The sequence below is a fragment of the Carya illinoinensis genome, chromosome 14 (genome assembly GCF_018687715.1).
Source record: "Carya illinoinensis cultivar Pawnee chromosome 14, C.illinoinensisPawnee_v1, whole genome shotgun sequence".
Lineage (NCBI taxonomy): Eukaryota > Viridiplantae > Streptophyta > Magnoliopsida > Fagales > Juglandaceae > Carya > Carya illinoinensis.
The window spans coordinates 3746727-3772912 of NC_056765.1; the positions used below are offsets into that span (position 1 = coordinate 3746727).

Sequence of the window (26186 nt, forward strand, 5' to 3'; positions counted from 1 at the left end):
AATAATATTTTATTCAAATTTTGTTTGGAGCTATTTCATCTCATATCTGAATCCAAATGAGCATTAAGTTATGAAATATAAAATAATATAATTAATTAAGTTCAAGATAGTAGAGCTTTTTGGTTTGAATAACATTTTTTTTGGTTTTCCAAACTCTTATTTTTAGTTATAGGGATTCATAAATGTTATTAAATTGTATTTAGACACATAAAAAGCTCTTGGACTCCCTCTCAACTCGGCAAAATTTATTTAATATATTTTGTAACCTATAATATTTTTTATTTAATATATTTAGTTATTTCTACAGTTACTCTAGCAAATATGTGGTTGGAACTGGAAAAAAAAAAAAAAAAAAAAAAAACTGAACGAGGAAGAATATCGGTTCCCTCTATGCATGCATGGTCGGTACTACTAGGAAATTCCTTTCTTTTTTTTTTTTTTTTTTTTTTAAATTTAATGCCGGGGACTTCTCCAAGGCAGGCCCTTCAGAGTAAACTACAGTCCCGTATACCGCACATTCAAAAGTTTTTCTATGCGAAACTAGTTAAATCGTTAATTTTTTACCAAGAAGTGTGACTCTAAAGAATTGTTTGCACCCATGAGGATGTCCAAGTTAGATAATTTGTGTATTAATGCAAATCCGAATATCCAATTGGAGATCACGTCCAATGTGTTTGATGAATTGGCGGGATTTGATCCAAGCTAGAGACTCTGAGAATTTGCCTGACAAGAATTTCAGTTTCTTGAAATATATTTGAAAAGAAAGATTAAATAACAATAAATGACAACAACCTACAAATAAAATAGTAGTAGGGTTCAAATTAACTCATACGCAATCTTGCATGCAAAATCTCACGAGTGCCGAAACTTCACTCTCTTTTTATCTCCTTTGGAAGTTGAGGAACTTGATGCCAAAGGCAAAGACAAAGAAGAAAAGGAGGGAAAAGCCAATATGGGCAGCAGCAACAGCTCCAAGGCAGTCATGATCAAAACCCAAGTGCTCTTTAGGTAGTCCTTCACTTGAATATCAGCTTCTCCAGGTACCTCAATCAGAGTTGTCTTGTCTCCCACCTGAGAAGTTACAAGGCCGTAGAGTGTCCAAGCCACTGGATAAGCCCAGTAATACCACCTCCACCATATTGGAATTTGCTGCAGAAGTAAAGCCGTTTGATTTCAGTCTTCTTTCTATGCAAAGCACTTGAAATCATATCATGATCATGAATGGTGCATGAAGAACAAGATGAGAATTTTAAACATGGATTCCCATGCCATGTGGAATATATATGTATGTTTTTTCCCTTGGAGTGTGAATAAAGGTTGTTCTTCATATAGATCTCGATTAACATGCCTCAGTTTTAAATGTTATTTCTTTGGGCAATTTTTATCTCTATCTCAATGAGTTAGTTTAATGTTTTGATAAGTAAAGAAATCAAATATCATGCAAATCAAATGCTGTTGCATTAGCAGTATGGTATGTGTCCCAACCAAGTCTAGCTCCAAAAAATCATATTCCTGATCCTCTCCCTAACCAACCTCACCACATGCTCATAGGATCCAAAACTGGATATCCTAAGCCAAAACAGTTCCCTTATTTCAAAACATTTTACTCAACAAAGCAGCCCATATGTGTTCTGTCCTCTGTTTATTTAGAAAAAGAACCAACTTGTTATTCCCAAGCAGTGACACTTCCTGAATGGAGGGAAGCTATGGGACGTGAGTTTGATGCATTAATGGCCAATGGTACATGGTCCCTCTATCCGAGATCACTCCATCATCCAGTTGTTCGAAACAAGTGGGTATATAAGATCAAAAGGAGGCAAGATGGCACCATTGAGAGGTATAAGGCTCGTTTGGTGGCAAAGGGATTTGATCAAAGAGATGGTGTTGACTTTAGTAAAACATTTTCACTAGTTATTAAACCATCAACTATTAGACTAATCTTAGCCATTGGCTATTAATTTTCATTCGTCTACTCATCAACTTGATGTTTCGAATGCTTTCCTACATGGCATTTTAGATGAGCAAGTTTTCATGGAACAACCAAGAGGGTTCATTGATCAATCCCAACTAGATGTTGTTTGCCGTTTGCACAAATCTTTATATGGTTTAAAACAAGCTCCAAGAGCTTGGTTTAAGAGGCTTTCTCAAGAACTCATCGGATTTGGGTTTATGGAATCTTCTGTTGATACATCACTATTTATTTATATCAAGGATGGCTTACAATTATCTTTTCTTGTGTACGTTGATGATATTATTATCATAGGATCAAATAAGGAAGCCATTACTTGATTTATTGCTCAACTTGGTACTAAGTTTCAACTCAAGGACCTTGGCAGTCTGAATTATTTCCTTGGAGTTCAGGCTTCCTGTAACTCTAATGGACTTCATTTGAGACAAAGCAATTATATTCTTGATCTCTTAGATAAAACCGGAATGGCTGGAGCTAAGCCTATCTCATCTCCAACAATTTATGAGAAGAAACTCACAGCTTGTGATGGTGATTTACTCACTGATCCGAGTGAATATCGTATGGCAATTGGTGCACTCCAATATTGCACTATCTCAAAACCCGACATTGCTTTCATTATAAACCAATTATGTCAGTTCATGCATAGCCCACGTGGAGGACATTGGACAGCACTAAAATGGGTTCTAAGATATCTTAAGGGTACAATTGACGATGGTCTCTATTATACTCTTTTAGTCACATAATCACATGCTTTTTGTGATTCTAATTGGGCAGGCAATCCAGATGATCGAAGAAGCAGCAGTCAATGTTTGAATACCGTATCGGATGTCGTACTAGTCAAGATACTGGAATGAAATATTTCGGTATCGGTACCATTTCGGGATAGTCGATATATAAATAAATTATATTTCAAAATAATAGTTTATATATGAATAAATTATACATGAATACACACACATATATAAATTATAAATAGTCCGATTTGAATTAGGGGTCAAAAAATGAGATTACAGTTTGAAAAAATGAAAAAAAAAAAGGTAAAGGCCGAAATACTAGCCGGTACAGGCCGAAAATATAGGCCGGTACGAAACAGATACATACCTGTACCGGACCAGTGGCCAGTACGGAATGTATTGGCTGTACCGACCGGTACGATACGATATTAAAAACAATGGCAGCAGTGGCTATGTTATTTTTTTGGCAACAACTTGATTTCATGGAGTGCAAAGAAGCAAAGTGTTGTTTCTCGTTCAAGCACTAAAGCCGAGTACAGATTACTTGCATTAGTCATAGCAGAACTCTATTGAATGATGATGCTCTTCAAAGAATTAAATATTACTCTACCAAAATGTCCAATTGTTTGGTGTGATAATATTGGAGCAATTGCTTTGGCCTCAAATCCGGTATTCCGTGCTAGAACAAAGCATATAGAAGTGGATTATCATTTCATAAGAGAAAAAGTCCTCAACAGGGATATTCAAGTTAAACACATCTCAACAACCAACCAAATTGCTGATGTTTTTACTAAGGGTCACACTGCTATGAGATTTAAATTTGTGAGGTCCAAACTGATGATTCGGCTCTTCCCCATCAGTTTGCAAGGGGGTGTTAGACTTAGTACAACTGAAGATTTATCTCAAGATCTCGACAATCCAACTTAACAACCTGTGAAGATCTCTCAAGCAAGCTTGAAGATACTGAATTTGTAAAACAGATTTATAAATTTAAATTAGTTTGTTATGATCTTAAGATTAGTTTGTTATAGTCTGTTAGCAGATATCTTTGTAATTCAAATTCAAAGTTGTAACCAACACATCTATATATACAAACGTTTGTTTACTGAGTTAGGTACTCAGCCTACTCCACCAATCTCATGTGTTATCTTACACTCGTAAGTAAAACTCAAAAGCAAATGTGCTTGTGTGGACCATACTCATTTAAGTTGATATATCATACTTATGTTCCTTGGGATGAGGAAACCAGAGAACAGGTTCTAGAAGTTCATGAAGAAGAACATAACAATGGCAGCAATTTGGTAGCTGGAAGTCAGAGCTTGAATCATCATCCCGTAGAAGGTGAAGTATAAAAAAGCATTAATATTGTTGCCCAGATGACTAACACAAGAGGGGGGATAAATTGAGTTGTATTTAAAAATTAATAATTATAAATCAAATACACAAGATAAAATATAAACAAAATATGAAGCAGTAATAAATATAAAGAGTAAGGATAAGAGAGAAGCAAACTCAGTATGTTAACGAGGTTCGGTCCCACTGTCTACATCCTCACCTCAATCTAACTTTTGAGGATCTCTAAATTCACTATTCAACCTCATTCAGGTGGAGATAGAAACCTATTACATATTTGAACAACACTGCTACAAAAGATCCATGTAGAACATCCTCTACACTTGTAATCACCTTACACTTGGTGATTCAACTATTCCCTGTGTAGAACACTTTCTACACGTACAAGAGTTATACACTCCCTTTTACTAATACAAGAGTTGATAATGGGTACGTTATTAGATAGCACTTCTCAATGAGTGAAATAAGAACAATACAACATAAACTATATATCTCTCAAAATGAACAAAGATTAAGGCTCAATGCTTAGAGAAAAGAGAATGAAAACTTTGAATGAATGTTATATACTCTTGATGTTGTGAATTTGAAACTCTAAAATGATCTATTTATAGGCATATGAGATTTCATATTCAAATTTAAAAAGATTTACATGTCAAAGACAACACCATTTTTTCAAAAAATTTAAATAAAAGTTTTTGTTTTTCATTTGTCAAAAACAACATCATTCACTTTTCAAAAATTTCAAACTTAATATTTTTACTTTTTGCATATGACAAAAGGAGCACACTTTACTTTTCAAAATTTTCAAACAAAATCATTTATCTTTTGCATAAGTCAAAAAGAGCATAAATCACTTTTGAAAATATTCAAATAAAGCATGCACATGTGAAAGATGACAATCAATCATCTTTCAAAATTTTTAAAATATTCATGCATATGTGAAAAATGTATTTTAATGCTTTATGATAAAATATTAATTTTGAGCATTAATCAAAATTTTGAATTTTTCAAGAGATATACAAAATTACTCTATGAGTTTTAATATGAATTTGTTCCTTTCTTATTCATGCTTAGTTTCTTTATGTGCTTGACTCTATTTTATAGACAATTTAAGGTTGAGACTCCTTTATTCTTTGAATTCGTTTGTTATCATCAAAATCCATATGTAAATATATAATTATACGAAACTTGAAACCTTGAGTTCAACAAATATGAAGAAGTAAAACCAAATGAATTGATCTACTTTCCAATCGAATCTGATCATCGAGTAAAGGATAATAGTGTAGACAAAAGTTTGGATGATAAGGTATAATGTCTCCACAGCCACCTGTTTGTAATCAATATAAATGCTCATTATTTTTACTACAGATCAGTCTTGCACAGTTTTTGTTTCATTTGCTTGGGGTTGTGAACTCATTATTCTTACATGATATAACAACTTTTTTTTACTTGACCAAATACATAAGGCAAAGCCGAGTACATTCCTGCTGCCTTTTCACGGTAGAAGACTATCCTTTCAATTGCCACAACAAACAACACTATAGAAGAGTTGATGCCACCAAGGAAAACAACTGCTGCAAACATTGCTCCCAGCAGATTCAACAGGTCTTGTTTTCTTTTCTTGTTCACATAATAGGTTACAATAACTCGATAAGCTTTAGAGATAAAATCTTCGTCGAAAGGGCACATAAACAGTTCACTTGATGGCGTATTCCAATTAAGAAAAACGTACTTGTTGATGTTTATGCAACTATGTAAAATCCTACTACATGGTTAGCTTTGATCAAGTTAGTAGCTTTCTTGGACAATTATATTTTCCTAGTGCCTTCTCAATATCAGATAACATGAATAATTTCATTTAATTTCACCTACCTTATGGATTACTAATATCATCTTTGCAAAGGCAAATAAGAACTTTTAGGACTTAACTGATGATGTCCTTTGTTCAAGAATACAAGTCCAAATATAATTCCAATAACTATTGTCAACAAGAAACGGATTGTATTGTATCGAGGGTTTCTCCAATAGGACCAATATTGCTTCCTGAAACAAGCGTTGCATTGAGAAGTAAAGGATTGGGAATATTTGGTGGGGACGTAAAGTTCTATGGATCCTGGTGATGGAGTACTCAGCTCCTTAATGAGTTCTTGATTCCTCCTGCGTAAGTGAATTAATAAATGAAAACACAGTATGGTTGAAAGATCAAATTTCAAATTGAAATAGGTGAAGAGGGCAGGAATTGATGCAAAATTTGGATGTTCTACTTACTTGTACAGATCAGAGTTAGCATAGATTTATGCAAAATCCACATCATGTTGAACCTCCACAGTAGGAGAACTGACTTCTAACATCCACGTCGCAGGATTATATCTTTGATCTTAGAAACATTTGGGACAGACTACAATGGTAATAGATATTAGTTTGTGACTAGGATTCCTAAGAGTGATAGCCTGAAATGGGTATAAATATTTACTTTTTGATGGAGACTTCGTAAGATTTACGTTTATAGACTTCAATCAATTTATAAACGAGTGTAGGATGAGATAATCACCACAAACTATTCTATAAGCTTGTGAGACTGGCGACCAAGGGCTTCAGCATAAATGACTTGTCCACCCCTCTTCATCAACAAAAGCTGTGCCCAGGTTCATTTAAAATTGATAAGTGTTAAGAGGATTTAGAACAATCAAACAAATAGGTTGACGTGCAAAATGTTGATATTATCCAAAATACCTCATCGAATGCTTCAAAAATGTCAATGCTCGGCTGGTGAATTGTGCAGACAACAATTCACCTTGTATCCACTGTATTTCTCACTGTATGCATAACAATTGCTGCAGCTATAGCATTAAGGCCTGATGTCGGTTCATCCATGAAGATGATGGAAGGATTGACAACTAATTCCACGGCTATGGTGAGTCCCTTTCTTTGTTTAGTGGACAGACCATCTACTTTTGGGAGGCTGACTGAAGAATTCCTCAATGGGTTTAGCTCAACCAAACCCATAACTTTCTCAACAAACATTTATAGCCAAAATAGTGAATGCACAATCATTGGGTAGCAACATACAATAAGGCACATATTTGCAATTGAAAATGCATCGTTCATATGAAGAATAAACTTTAAAAGGTTGGACACAAAAATATTTTAAGCTAAGATTAGAAGGATGAAAGTGCCAAGTTTGTGTTTATCTTAGTGAAGGTAAATTGACTTATCAAATTGTGCAGAAAATAAAATGAGTTCATCAAGTAAATACATTCAGGGGTAATCAGAGAAATAAATGTTGAAGATGAAGTAGACATAACAGCTTACAAAATGAAGGAAATTAGATTTAGGACAAAGCAAACTTGCCTTTCGTGTTTCCTTGTCAACTTCCTTGGCAAGACGCAGCCAGGCAAAGTACGCAAGAGATTCATAGACAGTAACACGAGCTGAATGGGTATTGTTCTGTTCACAATAACCGCTGACCCAAGCAAAAGTTGCTTGGTTCTTTGGATAACTAGATATGCTGATACTTCCTTCAATGTACCTCCAGTTTTTCTCCCTGCTAGCACATCCATCAATGTGGTCTTTCCAGCAACACTTACACCAACCAATGCTGTTGGAACACCTGGCCTAAAAGCACCACTAACATCTTGTAACAGCTGGAGATGAGTTTCTTCAACTCCTTTACTCTTCATTTCCTGTTGAAGAAACTGTGTTCAACATCTAGATTTGAAAACAAAGAAAAGGTTCACCTGTTTATGAATTTGTATTATATTTCAAGATGCTGCCTTGATATGCATAACTTTCTATACGTGAATTATTAAGGTAACAATCACAATGAAGTTGTTCATCTCTTTCATAGAATCACAACATCTTGACAAGGTACGAAGTTGAGATTTTTAGGATATTGTTCAAATAAGTTATGGTCTCTCAATCCTAAATGAAAATTCAGCTTTTATAATTTATTTTCCCTCACTTTATCTTCCTCCCCTATAAGGTGATCCTGCAAGATGGAAAGAGAGATGTGGGAAAAGGGACTTACAACAGGCATATCCACATAGTAGTTTACATGACTAAATGCAAGTGACAAGGGTTGGAAAGGCAACACCATTGCCCTTCTAACGAGTGCTTGCACTGTAAAAGTACCAATTGAAGACACTGGAGTGTTATTCCCCACCATTTCAATACCTGTACTCATTCAAAAGTTATCATCATTAAAAGTGGTTACAAGTTTTTCTCCCTTTTAACTATTTTCATGATTTTACGAGTAGAACTGTGAGTTATGGACCTTCAAACAGTGGAGCAGTTGAAGCTATACTCATTTCCGTGGTCTTTATTCTATTCTGGCCATTAGATGGTTGCTTTCCACTTTTCCTCTTTCCATCCTCCTCGATAATGACAGATTTAGAATCTCCTAAAGCTGCATTTGATTTTCAAAGTAATGTCAGGTCCATATTTCATTGCAATACTAAATGGAGATTAGCATGAGAAGTAATAGCTTACGATTTAAAAGTGTGAGTGCTAGTATAAAACAGATGTTGAATAATAGAGAAAACCCAAGGAGTGCCCCAACACAGATCCAGAACCAATAGTCATCTTTAAACATGACCCTGGCCCTGAGAAGAACTTTTCCCATAGTAGGTTCAGGAACATTTGGGTCGGAATTGGGCTGTAAAAAAGAAAAAATAAATAAATGAAAGTGGTTTTAAAGGGAAAAATCATTATGCAAATCCTTTTGGAGATCTTACTGCACTCTATCTTTCGTCTAGAAACTCATTCATGACTATGCATTCTGTCCATACATCATGGGAGAAACATAGTAGCCCTATTTCATCCAAGATTGAATGTCATCTAAACAAAGAGTATGAATTAGTTGTTTCCTTATCTCAAATATAAAACGCTGGCATGAGGATTTGAGCACCTTTCCACACATGTAAAGAATCACCTTAGTTGAGCACTAAGGACTTATATATAACTAAAAGATTAAACACTGACCTTTGGCAATAATAAATCCCCCAAGGACAAAAATGGACAGCAATGAGAAGGTATCAATCGTGTTTGCCACAACTTGTGTTCTTCCTAGTGCTGCAATAAAGCGCAAGAGTGATAGGGCCATCTGATGGACACTGAAGAATGCCAATAACTGGCAAAAAAACCTATAAAATTCCAACATGTTAGGTAAGCAATTCTATGCAGGGGAGTTCTACTCATTTGTCTCAAAGAATGTTAAGTGCATGCACGTACCTACTAGCAGCAGGAGCAAACCCAACAGTGTAATAGGTGAGGTAGATCCATATTCCTGACTCCATCAATGAAAGGGGAATCCTGATGAGCCAAATTGGCAACCCAAAAGCCCATGCTGGATAGAATAAGAAATCCCGCTGCTTCAAAAATACAGGAAGCCAAAAAATAGTCAATGCAAGTTCTGACACTCCATTAAACATCACGTTGGTTAGACCGAAGAACAATGCACCATAAAATTTCCCTCCATCTTCTATTTGACCATGCTTCATTTTTGTTCTCAAGAACACTATCATGGCAATAATTGACATGATGGTGATATGGGTTGTCTTGAATATATATACAAAAGAGTTGCACTTCATCAATAGCCACTCTCTTGCAAGGCATGCCTAAAAGAGTTGCCAGTTCGAGATTCCATACTTCTCTCTTACTAATGCAGCAGGATGGGCTTTGGATTGATCATAAGGAATTTCAAGCTCTTCAGAAATTTTCTGGCCAATGTGAAAATTTTGGAAGCAACTTACAAATTTAGAGACATTGATATATCTGTAAGGCTCATTCTTTTTGCACCAGTATTGCTCCTGGTCCTTTTTTGATGTAATCTCTTGCAAGAAGTCTGCAACTCCTTTCATTTATGGGCACTTGAAGCCCAAAGTTTCAAAAAACTGAAGAACATTCTCACGTGGACCTTGATAAACAATCTGATCCTCTGAAAGTAAGATAATTTCATCAAAAAGATCAAAGGTTTCAAGTTGCAGAAGAGATATTATCATTGTCACGTCCATGATATGAACCATCTGTCTCATAAACCTCACAATTTGGAAAGTTGTGGAACTGTCCAGACCATTTGATATTCCATCCATGAAAAAGGCCTTCGCCGGTCTAGCCAACATTTCTCCTGCATTCAGCATAATCATTTCTATCAAAAACTGTTTGGTCTATGGGAAAAAGTACTACCACTTAATTTTTATATGCAATACTTTGTTACATATATGTAGTAACACGCTTCTTTTGTCCACCTGAAATGCCCCTTCTCATATCATCGCCCACCAAAATGTCAAAACAGATATCCAATCCAAGAATCCACAATACATATTTTTGAAAAGTTAGATAAGAAAAATCCTTAGGAGCCTTGTTTTAGGATTTTGGTTGTAACTCCCCATGTTCCCTTTGTCTATTGTATTCATCCATCAGTCGTAAGTAAGTGTTATTAATAAAATTGAGGTAGCCTCAACTTTTTAGAAAATAAAAGATCAGTTACCATTAAGGCAACATACCTTGAGAATATAGTCTGTAACAAGACTTGATTCTTCGCCTGTCATTGCTATAGCTTTCATGAATGCATCTATGTCAAGATTTGGTTTGATTCCTGCATGTTTTTCCCATCTTGATAATTTTGCCAACATCTCATACCTGGTTCCAACTCCCAAACAACATCCCAAAAAATCCAATGTCTCCATGACCGTTATTTCACCATGATGAAGATCTTGTTGGCTAATATAAGCACATGTTCTCTGAGGAACAAACTTTGGCAATTCACGACTACAGTATGTGACTCTACCTGATACTTGTTCATGGTAAGTTGTCAATGACAGGGTTAGGATTTCATAATACAAGACAAATGGTTCTAAAATTATTCAAGATTTAGCAAATATGTCTGGAGTCTGTTGTGGAAGAGCTCACAAATCAAACAGTAGTTATAGAATTAAGAAACGTTCTCCGGCATATGTGAAAGAAAATGAATAATACTAAAGGAGCTTTTGGGACAACTTCCAAACAAAATTAAACAAACCCATATAACAAAATCGCATATATGTGTAAATTATAATGAACCATTCAAATCAAGAAGTTTTTGGCAGACATGTCTTGGTGAGATGAGAGGAGGAAATAACACACCTTGAGGTCCTTGTCCCTCTTCCCAGCAAGTGCCTACAGCAAAGTCGTTTTACCTGATCCGGGAGGTCCCAGAAGTAGCATCATTCTGAACAAAAGCCAATAAATTAATCAACGAAACACACACCATAAATCAAAAGCTCTGATATATATATATATATATATAAGTTTGCAAGAATCCAATACCTCGATGGCTTCACTATTCCACTCACATCTTGTAGAATTTGGACAACCATTTCCTTTGTTGAGAAAAGTTTGAGTACCCAAAGAAGAGCCTATTATCACAAAAAATTATAAACCAAACCATTTATCAGTAAGTATACCAAATTGTAGAGCAAATTGAAGCAATATTTTCTCTTTGACAAATTGACATGAATAGTTTTGAACGTTCTCTTTGCTAAGCAAAATTATATCCATGAATGCTTGCTGGATATCCTAGCCTAAGGCTCAAACTATCAATTTATATAAAAAAAATGTTCAAAATTAAAACCCAAACCAATTTACTTTTTGAAAAAACAATATCCAGAAAAAAAAAGAAAAAAAGGAAAAAAAAGAGAAAAATGTTTCGCCATTGTGTATATACTGAGTTGTGAAACCATTCTCAGAGTTCCTTTCCACAGTAATAGTAAGAAGGAATAAGAAAGAAAGAGAGAGGAAGAACTAGTAATTATTCTCTAATTTTGAAAAAGCCATGACACAAGCAAAGCTGAACTATCGAGGATAGAAAACTTTGTTCTATTATCCCCACTGGATTGAAAGCTAAAATATTATTGAACAAAGAAAATAATATATGTGGGATGAAGAAATACCTCAATTGACTTCAAGGTTGAGTTGAGCAGAATTGGGAGTGCCCTGGTTCCAACATACGCATCTCCTTCAATTGATAAATGCTCAAACCGGATTTCAATGGTTGGAATCTCAATTCCCACCCTGAAGCAAATAACCAAAAGATCTTAAGAAAATAACAAATCCAAACCAACAAAACCAAGAAAAAAAGGAAACAAAGATAAACATGATTGAAAAATACACAAACAAAAATACTATAGCCTACTCCAGTCTCACCTATGGTCAATGATCTTGTTTCTAAGCCTACGAAGAAACTTCTCATTATTATCTTCAACAACCTTGAGTATACTCTCAATGATATTTTTCTTGTCCTGCATTCAAAGTTTGGTAACATCAACCTCTTCATAACCAACTCTCCCATTATCCAAAACTTGCTTCAGAAATCCCTTCCTCAACCTGTCATACGTGGGAAGCCTCGCAGAAGCTGGCCAAGAAGTTTTTCTTGCTGGCAGATTGGGTATAGAAACACTCATTTCTCCCCTTAAAAGGCCTAATATGAGGAGTAGGGTAACTCCTTATAAAGTCTAAGATGAGTTTGTTCCTATGTCATGTGGGACTTCTCAATACGCCCCCTCACGTGTGGGCCGGTATTTCCAGTACCATCATCGGTCATAGGTTAGTTTGCTCTGATACCATATAGAAACACCAATTTCTTCCTTTAAAAGGCTTAATAGGAGAAGTAGGATAACTACTTATAAAGCCCAGGATGAGTTTGTTTATATGCCGTGTGAGACTTCTCAATCCAGGGAACTGGCCCGCCAGCTCATGGACCTCGCAAGCCCATCGCTGTGCAAAGCAGCCGCCATGATGATACACTTATCACTTCCCAATACACAAAAGATCAAACTTGTGCTAGCTCCTATAGAATCTAGCGCCTCAAGAACAAAAAAGTTCTAAAACAAGTTCAACATGCTAGAATGCATGCAAATGTTGAATGACCACTATAAACTGTGTGCTGCTGAATTTGGAGGATATGGAAATGAAAGAACGTTGTTTTTGTTGAATTCAGAGGTGGGTGTGGGCATGGAATTATGTAGGAGAGGAAGGTGAGAAGGAAGAGTAGGGGTGGTGATAGAAATGGGTAGTAGAGAGTTTAGAGAAGTCGAAAGGTTTTGCATGAAATGAAGCGACTTTTTGTTTTAAATAGCACGGGAGAAAGGATCTGAATATTTTTTTGCAATGCAGTCATAGTTTCTCAGGAGTCAGACTTAGATGGCTTTTAAAGACGACAACCTTATACACTTTCGATTCTTAAAATCTTCCACTACGAACTACAATTTGTAATTTGGAGGTACTTTCCATCTTTCCAATAAATTATACCAGAAAAAATCACACCATGAGTATGGAATTTTCCAAATTTATGATATATAGCCGGACAAGTTTTTCCCTTTAAATTGCCAGACAAGAGACATTAAGTAATTTACGAGAAAAAGAAACACTATCCTTTTTTAAATCATAATTTCCTTTTTTTTCTTACTAAAATAAACACAATTATTATACACTTTCTAAAGAAACACCTGGCCTTAAAGCACCACTAACATCTCGTAATAGTTGGAGACGAGTCTCTTCAACTCCTTCATTCTTCATTTCCTGTTGAAGAAAATGTGTTTAGCATCCAGATTTGAAAACATGGGAAATGTTCAACAGTTTATGAATTTCTCTTATATTTCAAGATGCTACCCTAATATTATGCATAACTTTCTATACGTGAATTATTAAGGTAACAGTCACAAAGGAGTTGTTCATCTCTTTCACAAAATCACAATATCTTGACAAGATAAGAAGTTGAGAATTTTACTGATTTTTAGGATATTGCTCAAATAAATTATGATCTCTCAATCGTAAAAGAAAATTAAGCTTCTATAATTTATTTTCCCTCACTTTATCTTCCTCTCCTATAACGTGATCCTGCAAGATGGAAAGAGAGATGTGGGAAAAGGGAATTACAGCATGCATATCGACATAGTAATTTACATGATTAAATGCAAGTGACAAGGGCTGGAAAGGCAACACCATTCCCCTTCTAACTAGTGCTTGCACTAAGGAAGTACCAATTGAGGAGCCTGGAGTGTTATTCCCCGCCATTTCAATACATGTATCATTAAAATGTTATCATCATTAAAAGTGTTATCATTCAAATGTTACGAGTAGAATTGTAAGTTCTGCTACCTTTACACAGTGGAGCAGTTGAAGCTATACTCATTTCCGTGGTCTTTATTCTATGTTGGCCATTAGATGGCTGCTTTCCACTCTTCCTCTTATCATCCTTCTCGACAATGACAGATTTAGAATCTCCTAAAACTGCATTTGATTTTCAAAGCAATGTCAGGTACATATTTCATTGCAATAATAAATGGAGATTGGCATGAGAAGTAATAAGTTACGACTTAAAAATGTGAGTGCCAGAATAAAACAGATGTTGAATAGTAGAGAAAACCCAAGGAGTGCCCCAATACAGATCTAGAACCAATAGTCATCTTTAAACATGCCTTTAGCCCTGAGAAGAACCTTTCCCACAATAGGTTCAGTAACCTTTAGGTCAGGATTGAGCTGTAAAAAAGAAAGAAATGTAAGATAATAAATGAAGGTAGTTTTAATGGGAAAAATAGTTATTTTGCAAATCCTTTTGGAGATCTTATCGCACTCCATCTTTGATCTAGAAACTCATTCATGACTATGGCATTCTGTCCATACATCATGGGAGAAACATAGTAGCCCCATATCATCCAAGGTTGAATGTCATCTAACCAAAGAGTAGGAATTAGTTGTCTCCTTATCTCAAATATAAAGCCCATGCATGAGGATTTGAGCACCTTTCCACACATATAAAGAATCATCTCAGTTGAGCAATAAAGACATATGGATAACTAAAAGATTAAAATACAGACCTTTGGCAACAATAAATCCCCCGAGGACAAAAACCAATAGCAACGTGAAGGTGCCAAGAGTATTTGCCACAACTTGTGTTCTTCCTAGTGCTGCAATGAAGCGAAACAGTGCTAGGGCCATCTGATGGACACTGAACCATGCCAATAACTGGCGAAAAAACCTATAAAATTTTGACATGTTAGTGAACATAAACCATAATTTTACATAGCTCCAGGAAGGCAATAAGTTACCAGGTAAGCAATTCTATGCATGTGAACTCTACTAATTTATCTCAAAGAATGTAAGTGTATGTACGTACCTACTTGTAGTAGGAGCAAACCCAACAGTGTAATATGTGAGGCGGATCCATATTCCTGACTCCATCAATGAGAGGGGGATCTTGAGGAGCCAAATTGGCAACGCAAAAGCCCATGCTGGATAGAATAAAAAATCCATCTACTTAAAAAATATAGGAAGCCTAAAAATAGTCAATGCAAGTTTTGCACTCCATTAAACATCACGTTAATGAGAATGAAGAACATTGCACCATAAAATTTCCCTCTATCTTCAATTCGACCATGCTTCATTTCTGTTCTCAAGAACACTGTCATGGTAATAATTGACACGATGGTGATCTGGGTTGTCTTGAATATATATACAAAAGAGTTGTGCTTCATCAATAGCCACTATCTTGCAAGGCATGCCTTGAAGAGTTCCCAGTTCGAGATTCCATACTTCTCTTTTACTAATGCAGCAGGATGGGCTTTGGATCGATCGTAAGGAATTCTAAGCTCTTGAGAAATTTTCTGGCCAATGTGAAAATTTTGGAAGCAACTTACGAATTCAGGGACACTGAAATATCGGTAAGGCTCATTCTTTTTGCACCAGTACTGCTCCTGGTCTTTTTTTGATTTAACCTCTAGCAAGAAGTTTGCTACTCCTTTCCTTTATGGGCATTTGAAGCCCACATTTTCAAAAAATTGAGGTACATTCTCTCGTGGACCTTGATAAACAATCTGACCCTCTGAAAGTAAGATAATGTCATCAAAGAGATCAAAGGTTTCAGGTGCAGGTTGCAGAAGGGATATTATTATTGTCACGTTCATGATATGAACCATCTGTCTCATAAACTTGGCAATTTGAAAAGTTGTAGAACTGTCCAGACCAGTTGATATTTCATCCATGAAAAGGGCCTTTGCCGGTCCAACTAGCATTTCTCCTGCATTCAGTATCAAAAAATTTGTGTCATCTTTGTGACCTTCTATCAAAAACTTTTTGGTCTACGGGAAAAAGTACTGCCACCTAATATTTATTTGCAATACTTTGTATCATCTTTTATATACCTGTAGTGACACGCTTCTTTTGTCCATTAGATATGCCCCTTCTCATCTTATCGCCCACCAAAATGTTAGAACATATATCCAATCCAAGAATCTGCAATTCATATTTTTAAAACGTTAGATAAGAAAAATCCTTTAGGTACATAAAAGGTCAGTTACCACTTGGACATTAAGGCAACATACCTTGAGAATATAGTTTGTAACAAGACTTGCTTCTTTGCCTGCCATTACTGTGGCTTTCATGAACGCATCTATCTCAGGATTTGCTTTGATCCCTACTTGTTTTTCCCGTCTTGATAATTCTGCCAGCATCTCATACCTGGTTGCGACTCCCAAGCAACGTCTCGAAAAATCCAATGTCTCCCTGACCGTCATTTCACCATGATGAAGATCATGTTGGCTAATATAAGCACATGTTCTTTGAGGAACAAACTCTAACAACTCATGACCACAGTACATGACTCTGCCTGATATTTGTTCATAGTAATCAATGACAAAGTTAGGATGTCAGAATATGACAAATGTTTCTAGAATTATTCAGGATTTAGCATATACTTCCGGAGTCTATTGTGGAAGAGCTCATTAATCAAACAATAGTTATTGAATTAAGAAACATTCTGGGGCATATTTGAGAGAGAATGAATACTTCTTCATGAACTTTTGGGACACTAGAAAATCCAGCATTACCTTCTTGTTGCACTTTTCAAACAAAATGAAACAAACCCATATAACAAAATGGCATGTAAGTATAAATAATATATAATTTATAACGAACCATTCAAGATAGAAGTTTTTGGTAGACATGTGAAGAGGAAATGACACACCCTGAGATCCTTTTCCCTTTTCCCAGCAGGTGCCTGCAGCAATGTCGTTTTCCCTAATCCGAGAGGTCCCAGAAGCAACGTCATTATGAACAAGAGCCAGTAAATTAATCAAGGAAACACACATCATAAATCAAAAGCTCTGATATATAAGTTTGCAAAAATCCAATACCTCAATGCCTTCACTATTCCACTCACGTCTTGTAGAATTTGGACAACCTTTTTCTTCGATGGGAACAGCTTGAGTACCCCAAGAAGAGCCTATTATCACAATATATATATATATATATATATATTTATATATATATAAACCAAACCATTTATAATTTGAAGAGAAAATTGAAGAGCAAATTGAAGCAATATTTTCTATTGGACAAATTGACATGACCAATTTTAAAATCTCTTTGCAACAGAGATTTTGCCCAAGATTCCTTATTGCATATCCCAGTCTAAGACCTAGACTATCAATTTGTATAGAAAATGTCCAGAATGAAAAACCATACCACTTTACTTTTAGAGAAAAAAAGAAACAAAGAAAGAAAGAAAGATATGTTTCACCATTATGCATACCAAGCTCCGAAACCATTCTTAGAGTTCCTTTCCACGGTAAAAGTAAGAACAAGAAAAAAAGATTGAGAGACAACTAGTTATTCTTCTGAAATTTGGGAAAAGTGATGACAGAAGCAAAGTTGCAGTATGGAGGATTGAACACTTTGTTCTATAATTTCCACTCGATTCAAAGCTAAAATATAACTAAACAAGAAAAATATGATATATATGGAATGAAAAATACCTCAATTGAATTCAAGATTGAGTTGAGCAGAATTGGGAGTGCTTTGGTTCCAACATACGCATTTCCTTCAATTGATAAATGCTCAAACCAGACTTCAATAGTTGGAATCTCAATTCCCACCCTGAAGCAAATAACCAAAAGATCTTAAGAAAATAACAAAATAAAAACCAACAAAGCCAAGAGAAAAAAGAGGAACGAAGATATACATGATAGAAAAATACACAACCAAAAGCACTGTAGCCTGCTCCAGTCTCACCTATCAGTCCTGTCTCTAAGCCTACGAAGAAACTTCTCATTAGCATCTTCAACAACCTTGAGTATACTCTCAATTATATTCTTCTTGTCCTGAGTCTGAAGATTGGTAACATCAACCTCTTCATAACCAACCCTCCCATTATCCAAAACATGCTTTAGAAATCCCTTCCTCAACCTGTTATACGTGGGAAGCCACTCTAACGCTGCCCACTTCAGCTCCTCTTCATCATCTTCCCTACCACTCCTCTGGTTGTCCCGTCCAAGCCTCACGGAATCTAGCCGATAAGTTTTTCTTGCTGGCCGACCGGAAACTCGCCCGCCGGCTGCTTATGGACCTCACAAGCTCATCGCCGTCCAAAGCAGCTACCATGAAGACACACTTATCACTTCCCAAAACACAAAAGAAATTTGTGCTAGCTCCTCAAGAATCTAACGCTTCAAAAATTCTCAAAAGAGTTCAACGTGTCAAGCATGTAACAGTTGAATGACCTGTAAACTATGAGTTGCTAAATTTGGAGGATATAATGGACATGAAAGAAGGCGTTTTTTGGTGAATTCAAAGGTGGGTTTGGGCATGGGATTATGTAGGAGAGGAAGGTGAGAAGGAAGAGTAGGGTGGTGACAGTAATGAGTATTAAAGAGTTTAGAGAAGTTGAAAGTTTTTGCATGAAATGATGTGACTTTTTGTTTTAGATACCTTGGGCGAAAGGATTCCGAATATTTTTCCAATTTAGTCGTTATTTCTTAGGACTCTCACGGATGGCTTTGCTTAGAGCATTGGTATTGGATTGGTCATCTCAATCTTTAAAATTTGAAGAATATGCAACTTTTAGCAAACCATTCAACACTTAAAATCTATATTGGATTAGCTATCACATTCTCTATGATAAAAAATAATATTATTTTTTATTATTTATATTTCTTTAATTAATTTTTTAAATACTTTTTATTTTATTTTCATAATCTTAAATAACCTCCAACAATTATATTCATTTTTATTTTTACAGTCCAATAGTCTATAATATAATAATCTCATATGTACATAGATGATGAAATCACATATTATATAAATAAAAATCTCATATCTACAATCCATAAAAATCTCATATTAATAAAAATGCCATATATATAATATAATAATCTCAAATGTGTGATGAATGTGGGACAAGAAATAATAAAATACTAGTTTGAAGAAGCTATAGTTGTTTTCAGATACGGAATGTGGGATGAATTTACTGTAACTAATATTTTATATAAAAAGTGTTTAACTAATTCAATGTGGACTCAATTTCATCAACATTCTATAAAATATGAAAAGTAATGGCATTTGGCTAATCTAATGCCAGTGCTCTTAAAAGAGGACAACTTTATACTTTCGATTCTTAAATCTTCCACTCCTAACTAATCTGTAATTTGGGTGTATTTCATCTATTCAAATATAATTTTAAAATATTTAGAATTTGCACACTTTAAAATAATAATAATAATAATAATAATAATATTTTAAAAGTATTTTTTTTTATATAAATTTGGAATTTACTTATTTTAAAAAAAATATGCGAACCTTGTATATACAGTGATTGTAAACATTATTTCTCTTCCAACAAAAATCACACCATGAGTACGCAATTTTTCAAATTATACCATAGCTGGACAAATGGCTATTGACAGAGTCTGCAAATAGCCAATAATTGGAAGAAAAACTGCTGGAATTATTATTATTATTATTATTATTATTATTATTATTTTCTTTTTTCCGACAAGTTTCATTCATTCATTCAATAAGCATAAACATGAGAGTTGTAGCAGTATGATTATACAATAATAGGAGGTTGTTTGCCACTTGGGAAATCTAAAACACAATGTGGGATCCAGTCTAGGGGAATGCTTCTGTACACTTGGTTAGAAGCTATTTATTGCGCCAAGTTATGTGCGCATCGATTTTATGATCGAGAATTTATTTTTTCAATCCACTAATCAAAACCATATAGAAGGTGATGAATGTCTTTAGTGGTTGTCTACATTGCCCAATTTGTTGTAGCTTTCGGATTGTTGATGGCTAATATTACTTGTGCTTAGTCTTATTCTATGATGATTCTCTTAAGGTCTCTGTTTGCTCCCTCATTTATTACCATTAGTGCTGTTGATGCTTTTCCTATATTGAAATTTGTGTTGTGGACAAATTCTGCTCATGCAAAAACTGGAGTGCCCTTATCGGATTTACATATGATTATTATGGTGCTTCTATTTTGTCTAAAAACTACATCAAAAGAGAATGAGAAGACTCTGTTGGCAAGGGTTGCGAAACAAGTCCAAGATTATTCTTCACTCTGTCATGACTAGCTGCCATGCTGGGGTTGTAAAGGCATATATGAAAGTTTACAAAAAAAACAAAAAATCTTTTATCTACTTTTCATACAATGATAATCTTCACCGATGATTTTTTTTTTTTTTTTAAATTCTTGATCACATTAATTAATATAATCATTGAAGTGGTCCGAGTCAGTCCAATTCCACGCTCACTTTTCTTGATCATTCAAAAGTTTTAGGTGGAGTATTATTTGTCTCCTTGTAAGCAACTCGGTCTCATAGTAGACTGATAATTTATACTATGATATGTCATATAGCTCTTAAAGAAAATTGAAATTTCTGTAAAGTTTTTCTTTTAAGATTAGAAGTGTTATAACATCTCACAAAAGTACTTCTACGTAATGACATGACTTTATATGATACGTTAATAAAATAAGAGTAGTGTTAGCGGGCCTACCGCTAGTATATTTAATTTTTTTTTATTTTTTAATATATTTAATCATTAAGAAAAAATTAAAAAAAATATAATTTCACTAATAATCGTTTTCTTAACCATTAAGTAAAAATAATAATAATAATTGAGCGATAACTTTGATAGACTCTACTAACATTTTTCTAAAAATAACTTTACAATCTAATATATTATATCAATCAATTCCTGTTTATGATTTATTTTTATAAAATTGACAAAAATATTTATCTTTCTCCAATATCATTAGTTAGGATGGAAGTAGAAAATATCCCAAACTAATGATGAACTTGGCATCATCAAACACAACATTCTAGAAACATTCAAAGAGATGGATTCCGTTGGATGAGTACAATGCCGGCCAAGAATATATATAAATATATATATATATATTAATTTATTTATGGTCAATCTATATATATATATTTAGTTAATTTTAGATAACAAGAAAGGCGCTCAATATGTCGGACTATCTGTTGTTGTACTCTATGCACAGTATAAAGGTCTACATTCCTTCAACCTATGTTGAATAATAAATAAATAAATAAATTTTATTATTTTAAAAAAATATTTTCGATTTTATTATTATTTTTGTATAATTTGATGTCTTCTTAAAATCATTTAGGAGAAATTTCTCTTTAAAATGGAAGAATATTCTACATTCCTTAAGAGAGAGATGAGTGCTATTTTGTTCATTATCATGGGCTACTCGATTTGGGAAAGTTTGGGTTAAGGCTAATGTTTTTTGAGTTCCATATTTGATGGCAAAACTTTTTTAATGATTATATGATAATTGACGCTCGAGACAATTGGTGAAAATAATTTCTAATATTTTTTCTCTAAGTAGTGAGCAAGTAATGAGTGAAATCTACAACTAAAGGTAATTAATGTTATATGTGCTTATAATTTCATTTATAATTTTTAATATATTAATAATTGATACATGTAAAAGTAAGCCTTTGATTTTTCTTTTTTTACTTGTAAGGGACATAAGTAGTATGTAAATAGTTTCCTTTTTCATTCCATTTTCTTCCCTACGCAAGGTGCCAAAGTAGGTTGACTTTTTGAATAGGTGTAATTAATAATACCCCAATACCGTATATGGTTTTAGAGTTGTAGAAAATTAGTACTTTTTTAATTATTCGACATCACAAATGAAAGATATCAGAAATATTATCTCTTCAAAAATATCATAAATTAATATCAACATTGACCTAGTCTTCTCTCTCTTGCTCTCTCTCTAAGAGGCGACAGAGGTGAAGTTTTTTTCTTGCTCTTGGCAAGGGTAGTCTCCTGATCTTTAGGTTGAGGAGCTTGGTTTTGTTTGTAGCTCGAATTTCTTTTCGCCTAGGCCACGAGTGCTGAAGCTAGACAGGGAGGTTCATAGTCCAGAAGTTCTCCCATAGGAGGAAGTTAGTGGAGAGAGTTGGTAGTAAACAAAGACACAAGGGTGAGGATACGGGGAAGCTAGAAGAAATGGCAGACTCCATACTGGAAAAGTGGGACAAACTCAAACTCACTGAGGCTGAACAAGAGGAGGTGCTGATCGACCTATCCGCTGATGGCATAGCCTTTAGACGAGGCACTCTTTGCCTGCTGGGGCTTGTTGTGGCAGACAAGGTGGTCAATAAGGAAGCTTTCAAAGCAACCATGGTCCAAATTTGGAAGATACGAGGTGGAGTTCAGTTTAAAGGAGTGGGCACCAATCTGTTCCTGATCGAGTTCCAAAACGCAAGTGACATAGCTAAGGTTAAGCTAGGAAGACCTTGGCAGTTTGACCGTAATTTAATCTGTCTTGAGGACTATAATGGCTTGATTGCACCAGGGGAGATGGTTTTCGACAGAGAACCGATGTGGGTGCAGATGCATAATATCCCCTTAGGTGGCATGACCAGGGGAGTGGGAAGAAACATTGGAGAGCTAGTAGGCGAAGTGCTAGAAGTGGATGTTGATGAAGAGGGAGTTGGCTGGGGACCCTATTTACGAGTTAACATTTCTGTTAATATTACAAAACCCCTGATGAGGGGGGTAGTGAGTTCCTTAAATGGTAACCGAGTATGGATCCCTTTTAAGTATGAAAGGTTGCCCTCTTTCTGTTTTAGCTGTGGTATCATCAAACATGGGGCAGCAGGGTGCGAGAAGACGACTCAAATGAGATCCATGCATGGGAAGGAGGAGTTCCAGTATGGGGCATGGCTACGAGCCTCGTATCAGAAGCATCCAAACAGGGATGTGCCGGGTGGACTCGCCGGAGGGGGAGGCAATCCGGCAAGCAATGCTGGGAGTAAGGGTGATGATGAAGGCGTGGCCCAGTCTTTTCTTCCACAGGAGAAGATGTCAACTAGCCCTGACATGGTGGAAGACACACGACCTAACCCCAGAAGCCAAGATTTCCCACGTGGGGGTCTGCCATCTATGATACGACAAGACTGCACTAGCCCATTACCAGGTATGCCTGCACCTCTTTTCCCTGAGGGACTTTCCAAGGTAGGGGGGACAGCTAGATCTGGGAACAACACGATATGTCTTACTGACTCTGGTAGGGGAAAAAGAGCGAATGAAAAGTCAATGGGTAGTGAGGGGCAAAAGGAAAATCAGGACCCTTTCACGAGTCCTGGTACCTGTTCCCCACAGAACCCTAAGGTTCAGTGCATGACCAAGAGGGACATTAGGGTCCTAAGTGAACGTGAGATGAATAACAATACGAGTGCCAATGAACAAGGGAGGGGTAGAACATGGAAAAGGAGGACTCGTATTGAATGCTACAAACCCCCTAATCTGGATGAGATAGTGCAGGATGGTGACAGACAGGTTAGCACAGCTACTAGAAACATTAAAAGACCAGGCATACATAACATGTCGACGAGGAAGAAACTGAAAGCTACTTTGGTGTTGGTAGATGAAAACATGAGTGTAGAGGCAGAGGCTGGAGAACAGCCCTGCCTAATTAAATGAAGTGCATCAGTTGGAACTGCCGTGGGCTTGGGAACCCACGGGGAGTTCGAGCACTTCGTGACCTGGTCAGGAAGGAAGTTCCCATGGTTTTGTTCCTACAGGAAACAAAACTACATGTTATGAAAATGGAGTTTGTAAGGAGAAGGGTGGGATATGAGTGTTGTTTTGCAGTAAGTTGTGAAGGGAGGAGTGGGGGGTTGGCACTATTGTGGCAAAAGGAAACTAAGCTTAGTATACAAAGCTTCTCCAAGAACCATATAGATGCTAGGATTTATGATGAAGAGGCTGAGAGACAGTGGCACTTCACAGGTGTGTATGGACATCCTGAGACTGAACTAAGGCAGGAAACGTGGAATATGATTAAAACCCTGAAGGGAGTAGACACTGAACCTTGGTTGGTTTGTGGGGATTTTAATGAGGTGTTATGTTGGCAAGAAAAGAGGGGAGGCAAAGGTAGACCTGAACGACAAATGATAGCATTCAGACAGCTTATAGACGACTGTTTTTTATTTGACTTGGGTTATGAGGGCCACCCTTTCACTTGGTGTAATATGAGGGAAGCCCCACATTCTGTCAGTGAAAGGCTTGATAGATTTTTAGCAAATCAAATGTGGCTAGACAGTTTCCAAAATTATACAGTGGTGCATGGGAGGGCAGCCTACTCTGATCACCTCCCAGTTATCTGTTATTCAAGCAGGGAAAAGAGAAGCACTAGAGGCAAACTGTTTAGGTTCGAGGCAATGTGGGCTGAGGATGAGGATTGTGAAAGAGTTATAGCTGACTCATGGAAATGTGACATAGATAATAACCCTATGAACAGATTCAAGACACAAGTTGAGGCCTGCTCTCAAAACTTAACACACTGGAACAAGATCAAGTTTGGAAGGGTGCAGAAGAAGATACAACAAGCCAGGGACCACCTACAGCAGGTGCAGGATAGAGACCCATACCATATCCAAGTGAAGGTGCACCAGGAGGCTCGAAACAATCTGCAAATTTGGCTGGAAAGGGAGGAGATTTTATGGCATCAGAGAGCTAAGTCACTGTGGCTGCAAGGGGGTGATCAGAACACTAAGTATTTTCACCAGAAGGCTTCGTTGAGAAGATCTAAAAAGTGGATAAAGGCCTTAAAGAACGAATCAGGTGACTGGCAAGATGGTCAAGAAAGGGATGCAGTGATCGTGAGCTACTTCCAGAACCTTTTTTCAGCAAGTTCTCAGAATCATAGCTTAGAATTTTTAGCTGGCATGGAAGGTAGAGTGACTGAGGAGATGAACCAGGACCTATTGAAAGATTTCAGAAGAGAAGAAGTAAAGGATGCCCTGGACCAAATGCACCCTACTAAGGCACCTGGACCTGATGGCCTCCCTCCTATTTTCTATCAGAAGTATTGGCACTTAGTTGGGAAGTCCACGACTGATGCTGTGATGCAGGCCCTGCAAAGTGGTACCCTCCCCCTTACCATCAACCACACCTTCATTACTCTAATCCCAAAGAAGAAGAAGCCTGAAAAAATTACTGAGTTCAGGCCAATTAGCTTATGTAATGTGGTATACAAATTGATTTCGAAGGTCCTGGCTAACAGACTCAAACCAATCCTGAATCAGATTATTTCAAGCTCCCAAAGTGCTTTTGTCCCTGGAAGGCTAATCAGTGATAATGTGTTGGTGGCATATGAGGTTATCCATTATTTGAGAAACAGAAGACAAGGAAAGGAAGGCTATATGTCTATCAAATTAGATATTAGCAAGGCCTATGATAGGCTTGAATGGGGATACCTGGAGGCAGTGATGAGTAGAATGGGGTTTCACCCGGGGTGGATTCAACTAGTCATGATGTGTGTTCAGACAGTTTCCTTTTCAATTTTAATAAATGGAGAACCAAAGGGCCCTATCCATCCCACTCGAGGCATAAGGCAAGGAGACCCTCTGTCTCCTTACCTCTTTCTCATAGGAACTGAAGGATTGGTAAGCCTCTTGAAACAGGCAGAGTTGTCCAGGAGTATAGCTGGGGTCAGAATTTGTAGAGGGGCACCAAGGATATCACATTTGCTGTTTGCAGACGATAGTGTACTCTTCTGCAAAGCCAATAGGACAGAGAACAACCACATACAACAGCTATTGGAGCAGTATGAAGAGGCCTCAGGGCAAAAGGTAAACAAAGATAAAACATCCATGATATTCAGCAGGAATGTGGATTCTAACCAACAGAGGGAGTTACTGAGCTTATGGGGAATCCAACACTTTCAGCAATATGATAGATACCTGGGCCTACCTCCTCTGGTAGGGAGATCAAAGAAAAGAGCTTTCTCAGATATTAAACATAAGGTGTGGACCAAGCTACAAAACTGGAAA

The 26186-nt window shown here is 36.2% G+C and overlaps 1 pseudogene; it reads right to left on the bottom strand.

Annotated features, from left to right (window-relative positions):
- Positions 1-303: 303 nt before the first annotated feature.
- Positions 304-19091, bottom strand: LOC122294703 (annotated as a pseudogene).
- Positions 19092-26186: the final 7095 nt, after the last annotated feature.